The sequence below is a fragment of the Lolium perenne genome, chromosome 2 (genome assembly GCF_019359855.2).
Source record: "Lolium perenne isolate Kyuss_39 chromosome 2, Kyuss_2.0, whole genome shotgun sequence".
Lineage (NCBI taxonomy): Eukaryota > Viridiplantae > Streptophyta > Magnoliopsida > Poales > Poaceae > Lolium > Lolium perenne.
Window position 1 is genome coordinate 56,958,720 of NC_067245.2, and position 6,761 is coordinate 56,965,480.

Sequence of the window (6,761 nt, forward strand, 5' to 3'; positions counted from 1 at the left end):
ATGGTCAACGCGGTTTGTACGGCGCTAGAATCACTGGACGGCATTGGTAATTAATCCTAGGGTGATATAACCCATTGCAATGGAACCTCCACCATATCAACACATACCATGGTTCCATTGCCAGCCACATAGTCATATTCATAGTTGGAAAGTAACATTTTATTTGCGATGCAGGAATGATAAGTATATAGCTATGCATTAAAGTAGTAGAAAATACTCAAGTTGACATGAGCAAGGGTGAACTTGCCTGTGGACTGCGAGATAGTGCAGTTCAATGCAGTTGATGGAACCTGGACCTCGGGTTCTGTAAGAAGCATCATTGTCCGGTAAGGACAATGTTATAAAATCCAAATAATGCAATCATGGATGTATTATTTTATGTTGAATCCCTTTACCCCGCTGAGTTATAGCAATTTAGGGTTGCGTTTAAGATTTATGTCTTTGACAGTAATTTACAATTGATTTAAAAGTATAAACCATTTTAATTCACACAAAGTACAACAATTCAAAGTAAAACTATTTACTTGGTGATTCCCTTAATCATTCCAAAAATAATTGAAAATTATAGAGTTACCTCTATAGTTTTTGGAATAAAAGGAATATAGTATTTTTCTTGGAAAAATACCCTTTTCAATAGAAATGACTTGGAATATTAGAATTTCATTTTGAAATGTTTGAAAATAAGTATTTGAACTTATTTGAGATTTTTCCTTGAATTTTAATTACAAGGAAATAATAATTTTAAATTCCAAGTTATTATTTAAATTCTTAAAATTCAAAATTTTGAATTTGTTTCATAAATTCCATTTCATATTTTATTCTTGTTAAGATTTATTTTTCATTCATTAATCCAATTTTTAATGGATTTTTAGAGTTGTGTTTGATTTATTAAAATTTGGTAAAGTTCTGGCCTTTTATTAAATGTTAAAAGACCAAAATACCCCCTGGACCCCTATTGGGCCCAGCCCATTTACCTAAACCCAGGGACGGCCCAATAAGGCTAATCCCTTTTTGGGTTCGGTGGCGCCGAACGGCCCACCTCACTCTCCCTCACTCGGCCCTCTCACTCGCTCGACCTAACCCTAACCTCTCTCGCGACGCCCTGGCGATGGCGTCGCCGCCATGGCCGCCGCCTCGCTCTGGCCATCGCCGTGCTTCCCTGACCACACCACCTACCTGATCTGGACCGCCACGAGACGATCTATCGATCTGTCCGCGTGGTTTCCTCGATTGCTTCCTCTCCTGGCGAATCGCCTCCTCTCTGGATCTCGTGGAGAATCGCCTTGGGCGATTGGGTGATCTCCGACGAGCTCTCGCCCTCGCCGTCGACGTGTGCGCCTCCGAGACCGACCTGGCGCGGGTGCTGCTCGCAGTACCAGTGCCGTCATCTCCGTGCCGTGCTGCTGTGGTGGTGTTCGTCGGCGTAACGTCGGCGCCTTCCCTGGCTTTGCAGCTGCTATGGCCGCGCGAGCACTGCCTCGCCATGCCATAGCCTCTGCCACCAGGCGCGTGTAAGTTGCTCTGCTCCTTCTCCTTCTCCTCTCCATGCCTGTGCGCCTCCCAAGATTTTGTGCTCCTTCTTCTCTTATTCTATTGCTCTCTGATGATCCTGTGATCATGCAGAGCCTTGCTGCTGCTGCTTAAGCTACCTGTGCTTTCATTTTCTGCAAGCTCTGGCCAATTTACCAATCTCTGGTACTGGCCAGTGTGTGTTGCTGGCTGTGCATGTCATGTGTTGCTTGCTTATTGCTTGCTATGCCATGCTGTTCATGCTTATGAGCTTGCTATGCGTACTGGCATATTATACTTGCTTGTTTAGGTGTACTGCTATGCATCTGTGACACTTGTGAAGGCCAGTGATGCCTGTGATATGCTTCAGTGCTTCCTATGCAAGCCAATGATCCATTGGATCATTCCTTGCTTGTTCGCTAACCTCTCTGTGTAGCTTGGCTTGCTATAATTGATCCATTTGATCAATTCAATTATCAGTGATAGCTTCATCGGCTATACTGTGACTAAGTGATTCAATTATCTTGTGATGCTGATGCTCAAGCATCACTATGATGTTGCTTACTTGTGCTGTTGCTCATCTTAGCTACCTAGACTTGCTCTAGTGGCTATGGATTAAACTGTGTTGCCTTGTAATATGTTGCTGTCAGTGCTTAGCATGGATCTGTGATAAATTCATGCTTGTATTAATTAAATTATGATGAACTGCTTATGCGATGTGATTTAATTACACTGCTTGTATATGAATTTGCTTGTTCATGATTCTTTTACAAGCAAATAGAGTCTGAATCCATTTACGGATAGTGATGCTTTATATTTGGCTTGGCCTTGGGATGGTTCTAAGTGTCTTGTGACCTCGGTAGCCTTGCTCTTGTTGGTTGCTCACATGGTTGGTTGGATCTTGTTGGCTACTCATCTTTGCTTGCATATTTGGGGATCATAATAACTATGAATGCCAATATGCTTGCCTGTGAAGAAATCTAGGGTTTCCTGATGGTTGCATGCTTAGGATTTTCTGTGTAGTCTTGGTTAGCTGCTAAACCTTGCAATACATCTACTGGTGCTATCTGTGCCTGTGATCTGGCTATGGTGTGCATCTGTGCATGTGTGCTAGTTTCTGTGTACAAGATCTGTACCTAAATGATTTCTGTTTTAGTGGCTTCTAGACTGGCAGTAATCCTTGGTGAAAACCAAGTGATGATTTACCCTTTTGAGCATCTGCTCATCCCATGCTTATTTCATGCATATGTGATGGATCAGATCCATTGGATCTGTCCAGGTATTTGGTATACCTTGTTCCAGCTCCTAGTGTGAAATTTTGTGTTGATGCAGACTTGTGGTTTGTGTCACAGCCCTTCACCTCCAGGTCTTGGATGATCTTCTCAGATCACCATGATTTACAGTGGTTGAGTGGTTGTGTGTGTTGGTTCTGTTCTTGAGCAAGAACTGGATGAACTATGTTGTGCTACCTTCACCTTACCTTGTGAATCCTTATCTGGTCGACTGGTTACTGTTTCTAGGGTTTGTGCCCCTTTTATATGAACTCTACTTGTTCTTGCAATGACACACGAGGCCTGGCTTGCTTTGGTGACTAAGCTTGTGCATTGCCTTGTGGCCTGCCAAACACACATGAGTGTGTGCTCTCATATCTTTGAAACTTGAGCCCTGGTGGTGCTCGGGTTTGGTCTATTGTTGCACTTATCTTGTGTTGTCCAGAGTTTTGGACAAGCACAAGTGTCTGATACAATTGGATTCATGTCCAAACTGAAATCTTTGGCTAACACTAACATTCTGGCTAGTACTTGCTGTTTTGTTCTTGCAGGTTTTGAAGATGAATATGACCATGAAGATATACTTCAAGTCATTTAGTCTAGGTTTTAGTTTAGGAGCAATATTGTAATCTTCATTTTCATTTCTGTTTATTATTCATCAATTCTTGTATCAAGAATATTGTAAAGACAATGTAATCTGTGTTGTGATATCAATAAAGCTCAAATTTTACTTATGAGCTTTTGATTTGTGTAATGTTTATATTCTGGAATAAATGTTGTATTTATTATTCACTTTGAAATTCAAAGTTATTTGAATTCATAATTTGTTTTTGAATTGTGAATTTGATTTCCATATTCATTTATACTTAATGTTTGATATTCCAAATGCATCTTATTTGTCAAATGAAATCAATTCCCCAAATCAACAAGATACAAAAGAGATCATGTCGAAATTTCCCTAACTCACATTGCCTAACCCTAAGTGCAAAATGAGAGAGAACCTCGATCCCTCTTAGGTTTAGTTGCAATAAGGCGCGAAAATTTCCCCCGTTTTGCGATGAAATGCACATCCCATTTCTAAATCTACCCTTCATTGTTCCTATGTTCTGGGTTATTACAGCCTCTCCCCCTTAACAGAAACTTCGTCCCGAAGTTAAGATTGGTACCTGAACATCTCGGGGTAAGACTTCCTTAATTCTTCTTCCGTCTCCCAAGTTGCTTCTCGCTCAGGATGATGTTGCCATTGCACTTTGCAGTATTTGATTGCTCTGTTTCTTAACTTCTTCCACTGTACTTCTAAGATCTTTTTAGGTCTTTCCACATAAGTTAGGTCAGATTGCAATTCTATTTCTTCATAGGTAATAGGATCATCCGGTGCCTTCAAAAACTTTCTGAGTTGTGAAACATGAAACACATTATGAACTTGACTTAGTTGTGCTGGTAACTTCAACTCAAAAGCTGTTCCTCGATTCTGACTGAGTATCTTAAATGGTCCTATATATCGAGGACTTAACTTTCCTTTCACTCCGAACCTCTTAAGTCCTTTCATTGGGCTAACCTTTAAATAAACCATGTCTCCCACTTTCGGTTCCCAATCTCTTCTCTTTAAGTCGGCGTAACTCTTCTAACGACTCTGAGCTATTTTGAGTCTATCCCGGATCACCTCGATGACTTCTTGTCTCTCCTTGATGTAGTCCGGTGTAAACTCCTTGTTTTCTCTGGTTTCAAACCAACAAATTGGTGATCGACACTTTCTTCCGTACAATGCTTCGTACGGTGCCATCTGGATGCTACTCTGATAACTGTTGTTATATGAGAACTCCGCTAAAGGTAAATGGTCCTCCCATGAGCCTCCAAAGTTCGTAGCACGGGCTCTAAGCATGTCCTCAAGTATCTCGATTGGTTCTTTCGGTTTGTCCTCCGGTTTGTGGATGATATCTTTGTCTTTGAAATCCAATTTGGATCCCAAAGCTTCTTGTAGTCGTTTCCAGAATGCTGATGTAAAAAAATTGAACCTCTATCTGAGACTATCTTCTTTGGTACTCCATGCTTACTCACAATTTCCTTCACATATATATCCACAAGCTTTTCTGCAGTATCTTTTGTGTTTACGGCTATGAAATGAGCACTCTTGGTAAGTCTGTCCACTATTACCCATATCATATCCTTCTTCTTACTAGTCATTGGTAGACCAGTAACAAAATCCATTCCGATTTCATCCCATTTCCATCCCGGTATCTCTAGTGGTTTGAGTAATCCCGCAGGACTCTGATGTTCTACCTTCACTCGTTGACATGTATGACATTCCGAGACATATTGTGCTATTTCTCTTTTCATGTTGTTCCACCAGAACATCTCCTTCAAATCCATATACATCTTAGTACTTCCCGGATGTATTGAATAAGGGGTTTCATGTGCTTCCTTTAATATGATTGACTTCACTTCTGGATCATCTGGTACACAGATCCTTTTCTGGAAGTATAATGAATCAAAATCCCCTAGATGGAATTCCGATGGTCTTCCTTCACCAATCCTCTTGATTTCCTCTTGTATGAACAAATCATCCGCTTGCTTCCGGATAATCTCATATTTCAAATCTGAATACATCTCATCCATAATCCTCATGGTTGCTATACTTCCCTTATCGTCGCCTTGAATAAACAAAATATGAGCCTCCTCTAGCTCTTTCCGAAGTTCCTTTGGAATCTCCCATTCCGTAGGTTGATTCTCCGTACTCTTCCTACTTAGGGCATCTGCTACTACATTAGCCTTGCCTGGTGTATAGTTGATCTTAAGGTCGTAATCCTTAATCAACTCTAACCATCTCTTCTATCTCATGTTTAATTCCTTCTGGGTGAAGAAATATTTCAAACTTTTGTGATCGGTGTATAACTCACACTTGGATCCATATAGAAATTGTCTCCAACTCTTCAGAGCATACACAACTGCCGCTAACTCTAGATCATGTACTGGGTAGTTGTGTTCATGGGGTTTCAACTGTCTTGATCCATAAGCTATTACCTTCCGATCTTGCATAAGAACACATCCAAGTCCATTCTTGGAAGCATCACAATACACCGTGTAATCCTTTCCAGGTTCAGGAACTGCTAACACTGGTGTTGTGGTTAACTTATCTTTGAGTGTTTGGAAGCTGGCTTCACACTCCTCAGTCCACACAAATGGAGTATTTTTCTTGAGTAACTTGGTCATTGGTCCTGCAATCTTCGAAAATCCCTCTATGAATCTCCGATAATAGCCTGCCATACCAAGAAATCCTCGTATCTCCTTAGCATTTTTAGGTGATTTCCATTCCAATACGGACTGAACCTTGCTTGGATTCACCGCTATGCCTTCTTTGGTTATGACATGTCCAAGAAACTCAACACTATCCAACCAAAATTTGCACTTGCTAAACTTTGCATATAGCTGATGTTCCCTCAAAGTTTGCAGAACTATCTTCAAATGCTTGGCATGTTCTTCTTTATCTTTGGAATAGATTAGAATATCATCTATGAACACTATCACAAACTTGTCCAAGTACTTCATTAATATCTTGTTCATCAAATTCATGAAAATTGCTGGTTCATTTGTTAGTCCAAATGGTACAACCAAGTATTCATGGTGTCCATACCTTGATACGAACGCTGTTTTTGGTACATCCTCCTTCTTGATCTTGATTTGATGGTATCCTGACCTTAAATCTATCTTTGAGAAGACTCCCGCTCCTTGAACTTGATCAAAAGGTCTTGAATTCTAGGTAAAGGATACTTGTTCTTGATAGTTACATTGTTCAAATTTCTGTAATCTCCACACATTCTCTTTCCTCCATCTCTTTTATCCACAAAAATAACTGGTGTACCCCATGGTGACACACTTTCTTGAATGAATCCCTTCTGTTCTAACTCATCAATCTGAGCTTTCAGTTCCACTAATTCCTTTGGCCCCATCTTATATGGTGGTTGTGCTATTGGTGCTGTGCCT